Genomic DNA, 216 nt, shown 5'->3' on the forward strand with positions numbered 1-216 from the left:
AATTCAGGTGGATGGAGAGATGATGAATACACACGCACACAGGTGATAAAAAGTGGAAGTAGGAGACAGAAATAAAAGAGGGAGACAGAGAAGACGGTGGGAAATTTAAGAGAGAAGAGGAAGTTGTGAAGACGCGTTACACAGAAGAGAGTGGAGGGAAGACTGTCATGTGACCTCGATAGAATATACATACATGACAATACATGACATATAAGA

This window comes from Penaeus monodon, chromosome 23 (assembly GCF_015228065.2).
Source record: "Penaeus monodon isolate SGIC_2016 chromosome 23, NSTDA_Pmon_1, whole genome shotgun sequence".
Classification (NCBI taxonomy): Eukaryota; Metazoa; Arthropoda; class Malacostraca; order Decapoda; family Penaeidae; genus Penaeus; species Penaeus monodon.